Source organism: Carassius gibelio, chromosome B3, assembly GCF_023724105.1.
Source record: "Carassius gibelio isolate Cgi1373 ecotype wild population from Czech Republic chromosome B3, carGib1.2-hapl.c, whole genome shotgun sequence".
In the NCBI taxonomy this organism is placed as follows: domain Eukaryota; kingdom Metazoa; phylum Chordata; class Actinopteri; order Cypriniformes; family Cyprinidae; genus Carassius; species Carassius gibelio.
In genome coordinates this window covers 44,227,456-44,246,175 of record NC_068398.1, presented here as the reverse complement: position 1 = coordinate 44,246,175, position 18,720 = coordinate 44,227,456, and the positions used below count along the sequence as shown (strand labels likewise).

Genomic DNA, 18,720 nt, shown 5'->3' with positions numbered 1-18,720 from the left:
GATCGGGATGGAGCAGTAGTTAAGGCCTCCTTCAGGGTATTGAAAGCCTCTGTGGTGGCTGGGGTCCAGGGCAGAGACTTGGGCTTTTAACGGGAAAGACTTGTAAGAGGGTTGGTGATGGAGATGTAACCCTGGATGGAGTGGCGATAGAAGTTTGCGAAGCCAAGGAATCGTTGTAGTTCTTTAATGTTGGTGGGTGTTGGCCAGTTCCTGATGGCATCCACCTTACCCTCGTCCATCCGGATGCCACTGCTATTGATGTTATAGCCAAGGAACTGCACTGAGGGCTGATGGAAGGAACACTGTTCTGCTTTCAGGTAGAGTTGGGATTTCCTCAGGCGTTTCAGGACCTCCGCAACGTGGTGTCGATGTTCCGCCAAGCTCTGGGAGTAAATTAAGAAGTCATCGATGTAGACCAGGATGAATTTGTGGAGAAAATCCCGGAGCACCTCGTGTATGAAATCCTGGAATACGGAGGGGGCCTTGATCAGGCCATACAACATTACAAGTTACTCATAGTGTCCAGTAGGGATTATAAAGTCTGTCTTCCACTCGTTCCCCTTGCCGATTTTGGATGAAGTTATATGCGCTGCAGAGGTCCAACTTGGTGAAGACAGTGGCACCACAGAGGAGTTCCAGAGCCGCTGGGACGAGAGGAAGTGGATATCGGTATTTAACAGTGATGTTGTTGAGGGAGCGATAGTCGATACATGACACCGCAAGCCTCCATCCTTTTTCTCCACGAAGAAGAAACTCGAATCAGCAGGTGAAGTTGATGGACGGATGTAGCCTTGAGCCAGCGCCACCTTGATGTATTCCTCCATAGCCTTCTCTTCCGGGATGGAAAGTGGGTAGATCCCTCCCCTTGGCACTGATTCACCCGGAAGCAGATCTATAGCGCAGTCCCATGGCTAGGGTGGAGGCAGCTTGGAGGCTCGTTTGGGGCAGAAGACGTCACTGAAGGGGCATAACATGATAGGTTATTTACTGACCGTTTTTCAACTGGGCTCTCAATGGAGGTGGTGCAGACAGACAGCTGTTCCAGGTGAGGAGAGGATGGAAACGGAAACCCAGACAGACAGTCCTGGAAACAGGTGTCACCCCACTTCAGGACTTTGCCCGCCTTCCACGAGATGACCGGGTTTTTCTGCTCCAACCATGGGGGCCCTAGGATCACGTCTTTGGTGGATTCCTCCAGAAACAGCAAATGGATTATTTCCACATGAAGCAGACCGATTTGGAGAGATAGAGGGCTGACACTATGGTGAACCTGTCTCCTGCTTAGCGGCCTTCCAGTTACTGAATGGATATGATAGGCTGACGGCGTTGCCGTGGTAGTGAGGTTGAGCTGATGGCAGAGGGTGCCGGAGATGAAGTTGCCGGCTGACCCAGAATCAAGGAGTGCATGGACTGGAAGGGAAACATCCGCAGCACTAAGTGTTACAACAGTGGTGAGTGGTTTCATCTGATACTTGGAAGGGAAAATGGCACTCACCATGGGACGAGAAGGACGGATGGGGCAAAAGGAGATGATATGCCCCAGAGATCCACCGTATAAGCACAGATTCTGGGATATCCTTCTCTGCCGTTCTGTCACCGTGAGACGAGTCGAGTCGACTTGCATGGGTTCGTGGGTTGGTTCTGGGGAGCTGACGGTCTCTGGGTGGCAGAGGGGGAAGTTGTACTGTGACTGGCCCTGGTGCTCATTGAGATACGACTGCATACTGGAGAGTTGGATGAAGCGTTCAAGCCTGATGGTGTCCTCATATGCAGTGAGATGCAACCGCACTCGTGTGTCCAATCCTTGACGGTAGGTGGTCAACAAGGCTTGTTCATTCCATCCACTTGTGGCTGCGAGAGTCCTGAACTTAAGAGCACATTCATTTACAGTCATCTTTCCTTGTTACAGATTGTAAAGTTTCTCACCAATGGATGAATCCCAGGCGGGTCTACCGAAGACTTCTCTGAAATGGTCAACAAAGCTGGAAGACAGAGTTATTTTGGGTCCAAATGGAATCAGAACATTGTAGTGCTTTAACTTGTAACTGGGATATTAGGAAGGCTACCTTTGATCGTTCGGTGGGTACAGGTGCGGTTGCATCTCCAGGACCAGCGAGCATTGGAAGAGGAATCCGCTGCAATCCTCCGCCGAACCAGAGAAGGTTTGGCCATGGGACTGGCATGCACAGAAGGTAAAGAAGAGGTGGTGTTGTTTGCGGAAGTGCTCGCTGGTGAAGAGGGTGGTCCAGTCTTCTGTTACAGTACATAGGGACCGGAGACACAGGATCACAGGGAAGGATGTTTATTTGACACAAGCAAAGGTTATGGTGAACAAAGGTGAATCAAACTGAAGATGAAGTGTTGCAGAGTGACTAAATGGGTGTTGATACTGTCCTTGGTGTCTTGGACGAGTGAAGATCCGAGAGGTGGTTGCTTGAGATGATGGAGGTCGATGACACACACACACACGATGGACACAGGAGGTAACTATAGATCACTGGAGACGGGTAAGTATATAACATGGTTAGTCCTTGAAGTTAGCAGGTAGGCTTGACCTAGTTGCGAACGAAACCGGACAGTGACTGTGTGTGTGCGTGTCTTTTATGTGCTGGGAGATTGGCAAGCTGATGAGGGGCAGGTGAGTGTGATCAGTACCCAGGTGAGGGAGTGCGCTGTGATTGGGCGGTGTTGGATCCTGGAGTGTGTGTGACAAGGGGTACTTATAGCAGCAAAGTCTTCTGCTTACAATTATAAGTAAGAATATGTAAAAAACATTAGGAAACACTTTCATGTTAAATACATGAGTACTTCATGTATTTAACATGAAGATGTTACCTAGCATTTTAACATGAAGGCGTTTCTATGTACTTCAAGTAGATCATTTTTTGTTACATGTTTTACATGCACCACAGCGTTTCCTTTTATGTAATATAAAATTTGTTATAATAAAGATGTGAGATTCTGCTCGAGTACGTGAACATCTTGTGATAAAGGACATTGTGTGATAAAAGTATGATGTGATAAAAGTATGATGTATGATGTATTCCTTTGAACCTTACTCTATATTCCTGGTATTGCTCAATGCAGTGTGTTATGCTTGATCATCTAAATATCTGCCAGACATTACGTTGTTTCATTTCCCTATAAAAGTAACACCCCTTGTACAATAAAGCTGAGCTTAGAATGACAGCACCACTTGTGTGACTCATTCTTTGTTCCCGGGTACCTGCTCTTCTCTGCTCAGATAACCCAACCTGAACCAAAATAAAATTTACGATCTCGAAGGCAAGAATATACAATTTATTCTTACAGCTGGGGGCTCGTCCGGGATAGGGGTGAATCTACTAAGAACCAGGGAGTGAAACATCCCGAGATCAAGAGATCAAGTGGGAAAAAGACGCACCGGTGAATCAGGCGGACCTACATAAAAAGGGGGTAAGTGTTTTCGTATATTTCTTGAAAGAAATATAGCGCTTACCGCTGTAGAATCCTAGTAGGGGATTAATGTAAAAATTATCCCGCGTTCCCCGTAAAGACACGGGAAGGAGTTGTAATCACTAATTGCTAGTGGAATTAAGCTTTACATTGTTGTTACACTAAGGCTGGCAACAGTAGTCAATTGACTATTAGCGTAGAGTGATTGGATGTGCAGTACTGGCCATACTGTACTTTTGATCACGGTTGCGTATTGCATACTGTGAATTCTAAAGTTTTGCTGTATTTTAACCATCGTGGAAATTGATTTAATTTGGGGATTGAATTTTAATCAAAATCCATATTGTGGAAATCAATTAACAATTGTTATTATGTTGAAATATTGTGACCCAAAAGAAAAGGTGTTTTAGGGGCGACCCGAACTTGGTTTGGCGAGAGCCCAAAACTAGGAAACAACCAAACAAAAGAAGGTGATCTAGTGACGATCAGGGCAAAGCTTTGTGTACGTCAAAACCTAAAAAATCACCCAAGGTCACAATACGATACATGGAATCACAGTTAAAGTTGGGCAAAATAGTATAGAATAATTTTGAAATGCAAATATTCTTGCTTATCACAGCCTAAAAACACTACAATTTACGCTGCTATTAAGTGGAAGATGGGGGGGGTTCAAAGTCAAGACCATTACCAGGAGAGACACCAGTTGATTTTATGTTCAGAAATAATCAAGGGTTTTATGCGGAACCTTTTGTTAGTGATATAGCAGGATGGTCAGAGTGCATGAAACCACAAATTTAAACTCCGTAACCTAGAGAGGGTTCATTCACAGATGAGGGTATGGAATTGGCTAAAAGTCTAATCTTTGAAGGATGGGGCGATCCCACTTGGGATTATAAATATATGACTAAAAGTTATAATGTTTGGAAGGATCTGAAAAAGGTCTGGGATCAAGGACCAGAAAAGAAAAAGGTACTTGCCTTTGTGGCTAAGCAAAACAGGTATTTTACAGGTGCTGATTACAGAGCAGTTCTGGCAAGGACAATGGAAGGAGATGTCACTGAGGAAATGCTGATTAGTGAATGCAAAACACTGGCGTATGAAAATGATCATATATCCGGTTTAGCTACATCAAAAGAACCACATGTATTTTTCTGGGAAAAATAGGAAAATCATACTACTTTCTTTAAGGAGTTGAGAGCATTCCTAGAGAAACGTCTAGGCAATAAACAAGATTTATCATTTGCTGCAAACACAAAGCAGAAGTCTAAAGAAACTGCTTCAGATTTCTATCTGAGATTTAAGAAAGCATGGGTGGAGGAATCTAAACTCCCACTTGATGATAACTTAAAGGCGTTATTCATCAACACATTTCTGAATAATATGCATGGAAAACAAGCACAACTGATTAGAATCACAACAACCAACTTGTTAGAAATGACAATAGAAGCATTAGGGAAGCCAGTTAGGGAACTAGATATTTCTGGAGGGTTTGTGGTCAAAACTGAAACTGCTATGTTCACTGGGCAAAAACCACATAGAGGTGAACATGACCTAAAAGCAGAACTAAAGCACAGATCAAGTGTTCCAAAAAGATCAAGAATAGTCTGTTATCTCTGTGGAAAGGAAGGTCATGTCCAAAGAAATTGCAGAAAAGGGAGAAGTCAGAATCGTCCTCAGGGAGATTCAGTTCAGTGGAAGCCCAGAATAGATCACTCTCAGCAGAGAGACAGAGAAAAAATTAACTCCCCTTATCCTACTTCTTGGCACAAGCCTCAAGGACCACAATAGGGATGCCTACAGAGTGAAGTCAGTTCCAATGTATCTATGACGACCCTCACATTTACTAATAACAATAAAGATTTGCCATATGTTACATTGTTAGTGCACGGTCAACCACAGACGTTCCTCCTAGATTTTGGAGCTGACGCAACTTCAATGACTGCTGCACATTATGAGGGTGCTCTTTTTAGTCAAATATTAAACTCTGTAGGAATTTCAGGAACTGACATTCAATGTCCTGTAACGCCTCCTCTAGAGGTAAGGGCTAATGGATTAATTCCATTCTTTCACAAATTCACAATCAATCCAGGAGCTCCATTAAATTTGTTAGGACAAGATTTGATGCACAAATTAAATATGGACATTAAATTCACTGATGATTTGGTCACGTTCTCTTTCCTGTCTAGCTTACAGGTCTCTGTGAACCCATTGCCGAATTTGGGAAGACAGCAAAGCACATGTAAGCCCAGGTCTGACATACCACCAGCAGTGGAAACTCTGGTAGACCCTGCATTATGGTCACAGTATAAAGATGACACAGGATTTATAGACATGGAACCATATAAAGCAAAATTGAAAACTTATAAACCTGTCTATATTAAGCAATATCCTTTGTCTAAAGATAAGGAACTGGGCATAAAGCCATTGATTGAGAATTTTGTCCAGCAGGGTGTCCTCGTACCGATACACTCACCTTACAACACGCCAATTAACCCCATAGTTAAAGCAGATGGCAAAACATGGCGTTTAACTCAAGATTTAAGAGCTATAAATCAATTGATAACACCATTAGCTCCAATTGTGCCTGATGTACTGACTGTGATTAATTCTATTCCATGTACGCACAAATATTTCACAGTCATTTATTTGTGTGCAGCCTTTTTCTCTGTGCCTGTACATCCAGACACTCAGCCTCTGTGCTCGCCCAAGCAGGATTCAAGGCCTCCAAAGACAAGCTCCAATGGGTCCAATCCAAAGTGACCTATTTGGGACACATCATCATGCCAGGTCTGAGAGCGATTTCTACAGACTGGGTCCAGCTGATCAGGAAGATGAAGTCTCCACGAACTATACAATAGCTTCAAAGTTTCCTGGGACTGGTTAACTATTGCAGATCCTGGATACCTGACTGTGCAGTGCATGACAGGCACCTGAGAAGCCTGATTGATCACAAAGCTCCACCAAGCACGCTTTTGAACTGGACTGAGGAGGCAGAACTGAACTTCACTGCGTTGAAGCAGGCGATCACCAAGGCCCCCACTCTGGGCCTACCAGACTACAGCAAAGACTTTCACTTGCATGTCCGTGAAACTGAGGGGGTGGCCATAGGTGTCCTACTGCAACATGATGGTTCCACATACAGACCATTAGCATACCTTTCTTTTCTTTCAATTGAAGCATTTGCTTTAGATTTTAACTCAGCTCAAGCTGCTGAATTAGTAGCATTAATAAGAGCATGTGAGCTGATGGAAGGAAAAAGAGTAACTATTTATACTGATTCCAAATATGCATCGGGAGTGGTACACCACTTTGCCAAAAGTGGGAAGCAAGAGATTTCAAAACTGCAAATGGGAAACCCATAGCACATTCAAACCTTATAGGACAGTTAACCAAAGCAGTACAGCTACCCCGCCGAAGTGGCCATAGTAAAGGTAAAAGGTCACGCAACAGGTGAGGAAGAACAGGCTGTAGGAAACAGAAAAGCCGATGAAGCTGCAAAAGAAGCAGCCAAAGCCCAGATAAAATCACCATTTAATATGGGTGACAAAACACAGGTAGCTATGACTATGCATGTGACTAATGTTCCTGACATTGACATTAAAATTTTGCAGAATCAACCTACAAAAGTTGATTTAGAGCACTGGAGTAAACATAACTGTGTTCCAGACAAAGATGGACTCTTAAGAGATTTGAAAGGAAGAATAGCCTTACCAAAATTAGGTCTAATTGTCCTTATTAGACATTACCATGGACTGTCACATACAAGTTGTGCAAAAGTAGTACAAGTTATTAATCAATTGTATTGCATTGCAGATGTACACAAGACAGCAAAGCTGATTTTAGATTCATGTCTCACATGTGCACAGGTAAACCCGCACAAACCTATTAAACACGACGCATTACCGCATCCAGAAGCACCATTTGAACATGTACAAGTTGATTTCACACACATGCCGCCAATAGGTAATTTGAAATATCTTTTGGTTATTGTGGATCGATTTTCAAAGTGGCCAGAAGCATTTCCATGTGCAAAGGAAGATGCTAAAACAGTGGTAAAGATTTTGATTAAAGAAATAATTCCAAGATTTGGGATACCTAACACTATTGAGAGTGATAATGGAACACCATTCGCATCAAAGGTAACACAGCTACTCGCTAAAGTATTATCGATTGATTGGCACCTGAACATACCTTACCATCCACAGTCTTCGTCCAATGTGGAGAGACTTAACCAAACAGTCAAATGAAGGCTCACTAAGGCCTCTATTGATACGGGAAATAAATGGGTAGATTTGCTACCTGCTGTCTTGACAGAACTAAGAATGACTCCATCTTCCACCACTAAGTTTTCACCATTTGAAATACTAATGGGTAGACCTTTCCCGACCACATGGGTTAAAGGTCGCGCAGGCTTCACTTCCTTAGGTGATCTGGAGGTGATACAGGAGGACTACGTGACTTCCCTCATTGAGAAACTTAACTCCATATGTGCTGATGTTTCTTTGTGTCTTCCTCTTCCCTCAGAAAAGCCTACTCACCCCTTTGTTCCAGGACAGAGTGTGCTTATCAAAAACCTGAAGCAAACGAAGGTGGGAGAACCAAGATATCTTGGACCAGCCACTGTGATCGCAGTAACCCGGACGGGAGTGCTGACAGATTATCAACCGCAGTGGATACACGCCTCACGCCTGAAGAATTACTCTACAGGAGAGCAGGCAAGCTCCAATTTTAAATAGAATCTCGAACGGGGATTCACCTTTCTGTTTAACAGGGAGGAAAAGGCACTGGTTAAGCGAAGGAAGGAACTATTATAGTGAGGTGGGGGTTGTCCAAAGCAAGAAGATAGTTGGCCCATTGAGTCAAAACAGTGTTAACTCCTTAAACCACCCTGTTACCATTAAGGGCTAAATTCTATTGATGGACATACCACCGTTAGAGAGTTTTACTCTGCGTACACTAGCTGAAGCAGCTGCTGATTTCAACGAAGAATTTGTATGCTTAGCAGAGGCTGCATTAGAAGCAAATCCTAACATAGAAAACCTAATCTTGCACAGGTTATTTCCAAACAGAACTACCTTTTGGTTGTTTACTGGAAAATACGGAATCTTTGACGCATACAGAAGTGAAATGTATTGGGACCTGTTGTTATATTCATAGTGATTCTTCTGCTAATAGCACTCTGTATTATGCAATGTATTAGTACTTCTATAATGCGTTCTGTTACAGCGCTCACTACAGGAAATACCTATCAAGCAATGCTACATGTATCCAATCCAGTATCAACCTTTGTTAGGGTTCCAGAGCAGTTGGAGATGAATGTGATTGAAGCTGAGGATTTTCCAACAGATGCTGATAGCTCTACTGGAGATGATTATGTGCACACTTATGAGTTAGAGCCTGAAAACTGATTCTGATAAACTAACCATTTTTTTATTCCTATTCTGAAAATTGTATAACAGAAATGAATACTAACTGAAGATATATATCACATTTGATTACTGTATATGAAAGTATATTCAAGAAACATAAGATATGCCCAAGATTGTTCACGGTTGTGTAAGACATGTCTTCGACTGTCTTAAAGTGGCCATTGTGAGATTCTGCTCGAGTATGTGAACATCTTGTGATAAAGGACATTGTGTGATAAAAGTATGATGTATTCCTTTGAACCTTACTATATATTCCTGGTATTGCTCAATGCAGTGTGTTATGCTTGATCATCTAAATATCTACCAGACATTACGTTGTTTCAGTTCCCTATACTCATTCTAATTAATAATTATCTATCACATATTTACTTGTGTGTATTTAACTTGCCTCTGACCCACCCCAAACCCCATCTGTCGAGCACCGCCCTTGGTACTCTATACAGGTATTCAAGGTAAGGCTCTAAGATGTCTTAGATGTCTTGTTTATTACTTATAAAGCCCTGAATGGTTTAGCACCTCAGTATTTGAACAAGCTCTTGTTACATTATAATCCTCCACATCCACTGTGTTCTCAAAACTCGATATTTGATAATACCTAGAATATAAAAATCAACTGTGGGCGGCAGATCCTTTTCCTCTTTGGCGACTTAACTCTGAAATAACCTACCTAACATTGTTCGTGAGGCAGACTAACTCTTGCAGTTTAAATCTCGATTAACCCTCTGGAGTCTAAGGGTATTTTTGGGAACTGGAGAAGTATAAGTATTCTTATAAATAGCTAAACAGCTAAAGTCTAATCTCACTTTAACCAGCACAAACTGGGCTAAAATAATCTGTGAGCAGCATGTATGTACATGATTGTGTTTTTGAGAAAAAAAATGTTATATGTGGTTAGTGATAAACTAAAAATGTTAAATCACTTGAATAAGGCAATAAAACACATACAGAACATTGGTTCCCGGGATCTGTGAGAACTTTGTTTATGAGAGTTTGTAGCCTAGATTTTTTTCTTTCTAAATTATGTGAAAATCATCTTGTTTACTCACTTACAGAAAACAATATATCGATTAAAATTTTCGAAGACACTTTTTGTTGGTACAAGTCATGCGAGTAGGCATCAACTATCATGAATATCATTGTGATTTACACATGAGAAGACAAAGGCCTGCATAATAAGCTGCATAATGAGCCTTTCAGTCAGCTGTGCCACTGAGAGGGAGGAGTTACAAGAAAGAATGTGAGGACAAAATAAATGTATATAATTGTATGTTTGTAGTTTATTTAGAATATATTTAATTATCCAACATTATCATTTAACATCCACTTGGGAGTGCAGTTAAACAGTTTATTAGGAACAATCAAAGCTGACTTTCAAACTGATTTTTTTGCATCACATCAGTCACACCATGCTTCTGAAATCCTTTTAACAATCTTATTTTCTGCAAAAAACATTTAATGCTATTATTATCATTATTATTATTATTAATTTTGAAAAGAGCTGAGAATATTTTTACAGGTTTTTTAGGGGGGATAAATTAAAGAACAGCATTGTTTGTTACAGTTACATTTATTTTTTACGGTAAAATAAAAGAACTTGAAGAACAGTCTCGTTGCGTTGTCTTCTGTTATGTGGGCGTATTCAAGCCGCACGCTTCAGTGAAACATTAGAATCTGAATAGAGCATTCAGCACAGGGGCGTGGTCGCATTAGAAGACAATGAAGGGAGATGTGAAAAACAGTTATCGCATTGTTTTCATATGTATTACTGTATCACAGAATATTTGTTTTCAGCAGAACTTGTTTAGATTAAAAGTAGACATGTCAGGCTTTCTATAGATATCTCTCATGTCTCTTTGTTGAGTATTCACTGAGTTACAGTTCATTTTAATGATACGTGTCTAAATGAAGACAGCACACCTTGTTTGTTATCTTTATTTTTAAAGTGCATAAATTTTTGTTGTTATTATGTCTGTATACAAAAAAGTAGACCCTTTACAGATTCGATTGATGTATTGCTCTTATCTGTATGATCAAAACTGAAAGTGTAATTTAAGTTATTTTTGGGGTTCTGAGGAGAAAATGCCTCATAACGCGTATACACGTTAATCAGCTTCAGAGGGTTAAAGACCCATCTCTTTAACCTAGCTTACACATAACATACTAATATGCTTATAATACCTAATATTCTGTTAAAGGGTTTTTAGGCTGCATTAATTAGATAAACTGGAACTGGGAACACTTTCTATAACACCCGATGTACTTGCTACATCACTAGAAGAATGGCATCTATGCTAATATTAGTCTGTTTCTCTCTTATTCCAAGGTCACTGTAGCAACCAGATACAGGCTATTAGAAAATAAAGGATTAGTTTCCATTGTTGTGCTGATGATGCTTAACTATCTCAACAAGAACAGATGAAACTTCTTAATTATCTAAGCTAACAGAATGTGTTAAAAGTGTAAAAAATTGGATAACCAATAATGGGAATATTGAGGGACGGCTGCCGTCCATGAGGGAGTGGAGGAGTCGCCACCGTTCGCCTGGGGCCGAAATTTCCCGGTCCTTCAAGATGGTCTCTGACAATCATTGACACCCTTCACAAAATTCATTGCCAATAAGCTGTATATAGTGCTGTGTCCAAGCACGTTCCACACCGAAAAAATGTGGAAGAAAATCATGCACAACTAACCGAGAGAACCACAGCCTTATTGCCAAGCAAACTGGATTTAAGAATTTTTGATAATTTCACAAGGATTGCACTGAGGCTGAGTTCAAGGCATCAAGAGCCACAACACACAGAAATGTCAAGGAATTTGGCTACAGTTGTCGTATTCCTCTTGTTAGGCCACTCCTGTACCACAGACGTCAGAGGCATCTTACCTTACTAAAGAGAAGAAATGGACTGTTGCCATTGGTCGAATGCCTTTTTTTCAGATGATAGCAACTTTTGTATTTAATTTGGAAACCAAGGTACTAGAGTCTGGAGGAAGGCTGGAGAAGCTCATAGCCCAAGTTGCTTGAAGACCAGTCTTAAGTTTCCACAGTCTGTGGTGATTTGTGGTGCAATGTCATCTACCGGTGTGGGTCCATTGTGTAAATCCCAGAGATAATCTATGGGCTATTGTCAAGAGGAAGATGAGAAACAAGAGACAAAAAAATGCAGAGCAGCACTGTCAAAGAAACCTGGGCTTCCATACCACCTCAGCAGTGCAACAAACTGAGCAGTATCACAAACTGGGGCGTCAGTGGCTCAGTGGTTTATGTAGGTTGTCTACAAACTGGAAGGTTGGTGGTTCAATCCCCGGCTCCACCTGACCAAGTGTCGAGGTGTCCTTGAGCAAGACACCTAACCCCAGCTGCCCCCGACGAGCTGGATGGCGCCTTGAATGGCTGACACCGCAGTCGGTGTGTGAATGGGTGAATGTGAGGCAAATTGTAAAGCGCTTTGGATGGCCATGTGGTCTGTTGAAAGCGCTATATAAATGCAGTCCATTTACCATTTACAAATTGATCACCTCCACACTACGCTGGATTGAGGCAGTAATTAATGTGATAGGAGCCCCTACCAAGTATTGAGTACATGTAAAGTGAAGTGGCCAGCACATTACAAGGCCTGGTTTATTGCTGGGCCTTTCTCTGACCACAATAGTGGACAAAGGTTTGCTACAATTTGACTGGATCTTGGTAGACTAACATAAGCAAACTGTCCCACACCATCAGATAAAGATGTCAGAACAACAGCCAGACACCTCTTAGAGAACTAGAAGAAGACCTTTAGTACAAAGCCCAGGAAGGACAGGACTTCCTATTTTTGAGGGGCAATCGTGGCTTAATGGTTAGAGAGTCGGACTTGCAATCGAAAGAGGAATTGTAGGTGGGGGGAGTGCATGTACAGTTCTCTCTCCACCTTCAATACCACTATTTAGGTGCCCTTGAGCAAGGCACCGAACCCCCAACTGCTCCCTGGGCACCGCAACATAAATGGCTGCCCACTGCTCCGGGTGTGTGTTCACTGCTTTGTGTGTGTGCACTTCGGATGGGTTAAATGCAGAGCACAAATTCTGAGTACGGGTCACCATACTTAGCTGAATGTCACGTCACTTTTATTGGTCAAAATGCAGTTTCTGCCCTTTACCCACCAACACACTGATTGCGCAGGTTTTGGTCTGTGACTACCATAAAAAGTCCTTAGGATATCTGGATGCAGCAACAGTGAGTGAAACAAAAAGGGATCACAGAGTTCCATCCAAATCCATTCATAACTCAATATAACATAATCTCAAACCTTAAACTGATGGAAACTACAACACACACATTTTATACTTATTCAGAGAAATAAGTATTCACAGTGATGGCGATGTGAAGTGAAACATCTTACACAAACTCAGCTGTTAATGGACTAATGAATGCATGCATGACAGTACAATGTTTTTCCATCATGTTTGGACTTGGACTTATGTGTTCGTAATATTGCCAAAGGCAATTGGTTATGTTCAGACTTCATTCAGAGTCTTCGTCCAGTGAGACATCAACAGATGCAGCATGTCCTAAGTCTCCAGCATAGAGAGACCAAGCGGATTGACCAAGTTCTGAGGATCTAGCCCAGAGAGACAGTAGACATATAGACATCTGCTAAAAGGTTAAGCTCCGGTGAGCAAACCTTCATTCCCATGTACCTTTGCTTGCTTGTTCCAGGCTAAGGACTTTCTGCACCTACTCCAGGGTAGACTTGTGCCAGTATTCGTTAATGCGATATAATACATTAATGAAAATGCATGATATTGTTATCGTGGGCAATTCTAAATACAGCTGATAATTATAATACAAATTATTCAGAATTTGGAATGCATTTTAAGAATACTATTCCCATCAACTGGTCAAAATGCACAACACTGCTGTATGCTGCTTGAAAGACTCTTTGTGCTCTGATGTAAAAAAGCACATATAAGAAGCACATGGAGGAACACGTGAGGGACGAGCTGAATGAAAGCACATTCACTCTCTGACAGCAGATGGCGCTAAACTGCAGAAAATGTCCTTACCCTGGAAACCCTGTAAATAAACCAGCTGGACTACTTTCTGAAACATATTAAAATAAATTTAAATAGCCATTCAGATTTGTGTATTTGCTATGATGTTCATCACCGTGCCAAATATTTAAGTAGTAAGACTTAATAGGTTATTTTAATCTGGACTACAACATGCCATAGATATAGTTTGAAAATGTTTTGATTTTTTATTGTTAATACACACTTTACATCAGGGCCTCATTTTTCACATTAGTTAATTCATTGGTTAACATAAATTGCCAATGACAAATTACTAACACCGTCGGGTCTCGGGGCTAATCACCTGCCTTTGGGGTTGCGTGTGTGTGTTGTGTGTTTGGATGGTTAGACAGTTCGCCTCGTCAGTCTGTTTGAGTTTTCCCCGCACTCCTTGTTTCTCCATTTGTTACTTAATTGTTTGACACCTGGTCTCCATTTCTCCTTTATTTCTCCCCTTCATAATTCTCTGTATTTCTCTGTCCATTGTCAGACTGTTGTTACTCGTACCAATAGCTCCGATCTACTAGCTGGTCTGTGTACTCACCTTGTCGTGTCTTGTCTTCAGGCTCCAGTGTCTTTAGCTGTTTTGTTCTGTCTCCTGTTCTCACAAATGCAGTACTCCTAGAGGATTCCAGCTCTCATTTCTCTGGTTCTCAGCTGTCGAAAGAGCTGTCGCTCGGTGTACCTCTCATTCTCTCGCTCGGGTTCCGGCATTCCTTGACCATACGAGTTAAACTGTGGAACGTTAGTCATCTGCTTTGTCTCAACTGCTTTCAATTAAGCTCAGTGTAAATCTGCAACTGAATCCAGCCTGTTTCTCCTGACAGAACAGTCTGACCAAAATATGGATTCAGCGGGATCTGATCCACTTCACTCGGCTCTTGTACAGCAGGGAGTTTTATTGGGTCAGCATGCCACCCAGCTCTACACCACCGCGCAGGATGTGGACGCTCTCAGCGCTTGTGTCACTGAACTCCTCAGACAGGTGGAAAGCCTTCAGCAAGGGGCGACGAGCCGGGGTTCTGCCCTTCGCACCGGTATGACCCAGTATTCTGAACCCCATGCCAACAATCCACCGGTCTATGATGGCGATCCTAATGACCGTCAAGCCTTTCTTTCCCAGTGTTTGCTGGTGTTCTCTCTTGCAGCCAGATGTTAGCCTAATGAAGAAGCCAAGGTGGCTTGTATCCTTACACTTCTTTCGGGCCATGCCCGCGAGTTGGGATTTGCTGTATGGAGATCGCAAGCTTACTGCTGTGCCACTATCAAGGATTTCAGTCAGGAGATGGCCAAGATGTTCGATCGCTCTGCTCAGGATGATGAGGCGGCGGCTCAGTTATCGCAACTGTCAGAGAGGAGGAACTCAGTCACGGATTATGCTGTCCAGTTCCAGATGTTAACCATGGCGTGTGGCTGGAACGAGAGCGCGCATGTTTTTTGAGGAGCTGGACTTTGCCATTTCCAATGAACTCGCTGCCATGGAGCTCCCGCTGGAATTGGATAATCTGATAAATCTCGCACTCCATATAGAGGGCTGTCTCAACCGCCGCCGCAAACAATGGCAAAATCCCGCTCCATGGCACCACCTGGAGTCCTCTTCAGCCAGTGTAACCGGTCGTCAGCTCTCAGAGGAGGGGCCCATGCAATTGGATCGCCTACAGCTTATGCCGCATCAGAAGCAAGAACATCTGTCGTCTGGGGTGTGTCTATACTGTGGCAAGCGAGGCCACTACGCCCTTCAGTGCCCGTCAAAAGCCAGGGCCCACCAGTGAGGCGGAGAGTCCTGGTGGGAACTGTTCATGGCTCAAGATCTCCAGCAGCATGCACTCAGCTGCCGTTTCAACTTTCTTTTCAGAGTGACTCTCAGACTGGTCTCGCCCTTGTGGATTCGGGGGCTGAGGGGAACTTCCTCGATGCTGCGACTGCCCACAGTTGGAACATCCCACTCATTCCTCTGGCCAGTCCCGTATCGGCATGGTCATTATCAGGACGGTTCCCTTACCATCATCACCCATGTCACATTAAGGGTTAATCTTCACATCGCTGGCAACTATTGTGAACAGATTGAACTATTTATCATTGATTCCCTGAAGGGTCCTTTAATACTAGGGCACCCATGGTTACTTAAGCACAACCCACACATTGACTGTGTTAGTAATTCAGTTTTAGCCTGGAATCAGTCTTATCACATGTGTTTGGGTGCTGCTTTTCCTCCTGTCTCTGTGTCTTGTGTTTCACAGGGGGATTCCTCTGACCTGACTGGTGTTGCAGCGGAGTACCATGATCTTTGGGCGGTCTTCAGTAGGGCCCAGGACACCTCACTACCTCCGCATTGCCCCTATGACTGTGCCATTGACCTTCTCCCGGGCTCTTCTCCACGCATTCGAGGGGGATGAGTGGAAAATGGCGTTTAACACCCCTTCGGAACACTATGATTACTTGGTCCTTCCGTTTGGTCTTACCAATGTTCCGGCCGTTTTCCAGTGGCTCGTCAACAGCATGTTGGGTGACATGATTAAGCAATTTGTCTTTGTGTATTTGGATGAAATCTTTATTTTCTCTCCCTCTCTCCAATTACACACCCAGCACGTCAGACGGGTTCTCCAGCGGTTGCTAGAAAACCAGTTGTTTGTCAAGGCGGAGAAATGCGAATTCCACACTGAGTCTATTACGTTCCTTGGCCACATCATTTCTACGAGAGAAATTAAACCTGACCCCACTAAGATAGAAGCAGTCGCCCAGTGGCCGGTCCCTAACTCCCATAAGACTCTGAAGCATTTCCTGGGGTTTGCCAACTTCTACTGGTGATACATCAGGAATTTTGGTAAGATCGCTGCACCATTCACAGCCTTAACCTCCACTAAGGTGTCCTTCAGATGGAACCGGGAGGCACAGGTACCCTTTGACATTTTAAAGTCTCATTTTGTCTCTGCACCTGTTCTGATGATTCCAGATCCTGAGGCCCAGTTCATTGTCGAGGTTGATGCTTTGGACGTTAGGGTTGGTGCAGTTCTGTTTCAGCGTTCCCTCCATGACGGGAAGGTGCTCCTGTGTGCGTTCTTCTCTCGTCGTCTCAGCCCTGCAGAACATAACTACGACATTGGCAATAGAGAGCTGTTGGTGGTACGACTGGCCTTGTGTGAGTGGCGTCACTGCTTGGAGGGGCCAGTGCAGCCCTTCTTGGTCTGGACAGATCACAAGAACCTGGAATACATCCGTTTGGCCAAGAGGCTCTTCTTTGCCAGGTTTAACTTCACCGTCTTGTACCAGCCCGGGATCGAAGAACACCAAACCCAATGCCCTCTCTCACCTGTTTGAGGCCCCAGGGAGGGAGATTGTGGCCGAAGCCATCCTTCCAGAGGGGGTGGTGGTTGGGGCCCTTTCGTGGGGTATTGAGCAGCCAGTTAGGGAGGCCGGTCGAGGGGTGCAGGTGCCAGGAGAATGCCCAGCGGGCAGGATGGCGGTGCCGGCTTCACTGGTCTACTGGTCTACTGAGTGGGGTCACACATGCAGGTTAGTCTGCATCCAAAAACGCTTCTGGTGGCCTGCTATGGCCGCTGATGTTAGACAGTTTGTGTTGGCCTGCTCCACATGTGCGCAATGTAAGCCTGTCAATCACCCTCCTGATGGTCTACTTAATCCTGGTCAGTGTTGTGGGTAACGCGTTACAAAGTAACGCGTTAGAGTACTCTAATTCAGGGTTTCTTCACATTTTTTAACAGCAAATTTAATGACTTTTAAGACCTTTTTAAGTCCTCTAAAAGGAAAATTTAAGACTTTATCTAAACAAAACAAAAAAAGGGCAAATGTTCAGTCCGACAACACAGACTGATGTGGCGAAGCATTAGTGTGGCACAACTCATCACAACCACGCTCAAGACAGGTCAAAGGGGCGCAAAAACTTTTATACCAAGTGCTGATTGACCTTACAACCCTGACATGGTTGACTATGTATAAACTATCAGCCTTTAAGGTACTTCAGGTAATTTCTAAATTCTGGCCCCTCATAGCAGTTTGAAAAAGACATGGAAGACAGCCCCAGGACATCACAAAAGCCCATTTCATCATACTTGATCTAAATTATGGTTAAATGTTGCTGCCTAATAGCCTTGAGCTGGGTTTGGGGGTTCTCCCCCAAGAAAATGTTGTTCAGGGTCTGATTAGTGTTTTCTATGTCATTTCAGACACCGATAAATGCAAGCACATTCAATAATCTATGCATAGACCTAATGAATGACAGACAATTGTAGGAAAGATCAGGATCAGAAATGTATTGCATGTTCCAGTTGTAGGAGATCCATGACTTCCAATTTACTGTGGATACATCCATTGACACAGAAAGCATGTTCCTTAAATTAAGTTCCTTGGTGCCCTCCTGAAATTATAAAAAAAATAAAATCGAAACAAAGTCCACCTCAAGAATGATAACATTTTCATTCATGTTCACTCAGATTAAATTTATGCATTTAGCAGACGCTTTTATCCAAAGCGATTTACAGTGCATTCAGGCTATCAATTTTTACATATCATGTGTTCCCGGGGAATTGAACCCCCAAACTTGCTTGCTTGCTAGATCAGTGCTCTACCAGTTGAGCTACAGGAACACTAGATTAGATGGTTTGTCTAAAGTAGTGATTCTCAAACTGTGGTCTGGGGACCACTGGACGTATGCCAGATTACCAAGGAGGGTCTGTGAGCAAAAGTCATCAACCAAAATGACTGACATGGACTGTGACACCGTTGAACATTTCCAATTCACTTCTCATGACTTGTTTTCTAATCATGCACATTATTAGCAGGTGAAGTT

At 43.1% G+C, this 18,720-nt stretch overlaps 1 protein-coding gene across 4 annotated transcripts in view; it reads right to left on the bottom strand.

Moving 5' to 3' along the window:
- LOC127952711 (gastrula zinc finger protein XlCGF57.1-like) overlaps positions 1-18,720 on the bottom strand; it is a 62,343-nt gene that overhangs the window by 23,125 nt on the left and 20,498 nt on the right. The gene's annotated exons all lie outside the window — the stretch shown is intronic.